Source organism: Etheostoma spectabile, chromosome 3, assembly GCF_008692095.1.
Source record: "Etheostoma spectabile isolate EspeVRDwgs_2016 chromosome 3, UIUC_Espe_1.0, whole genome shotgun sequence".
Lineage (NCBI taxonomy): Eukaryota > Metazoa > Chordata > Actinopteri > Perciformes > Percidae > Etheostoma > Etheostoma spectabile.
The window spans coordinates 24,385,846-24,386,126 of NC_045735.1; the positions used below are offsets into that span (position 1 = coordinate 24,385,846).

Genomic DNA, 281 nt, shown 5'->3' on the forward strand with positions numbered 1-281 from the left:
TATAATGATTAAATAAGGTAGTGTCTCCAAACTTACCTCAACTATAACCTGTCTGTTGCTAGTTGTACTACAGCACTTACTTTTTAAAAAGTAAGCATTTATTTTTGAAAATATGTTTGTATCTCTTTTCTGTGTTGTAGTTTGTAGACAGCCCCGAAGCACTCCTTGCAGTATCAACACAGGAAATAAACACAGCTGAATTAGCAGAACTTGCATGCATTTCTTTCACGTCTACTGCAGTCAGATTCACTCGTAAGGAATCACTGCACATGGGTAGGCAC

At 37.4% G+C, this 281-nt stretch overlaps 1 protein-coding gene across 3 annotated transcripts in view; it reads right to left on the reverse strand.

Moving 5' to 3' along the window:
- LOC116679195 (cGMP-inhibited 3',5'-cyclic phosphodiesterase A) overlaps nucleotides 1-281 on the reverse strand; it is a 60,190-nt gene that overhangs the window by 19,290 nt on the left and 40,619 nt on the right. The gene's annotated exons all lie outside the window — the stretch shown is intronic.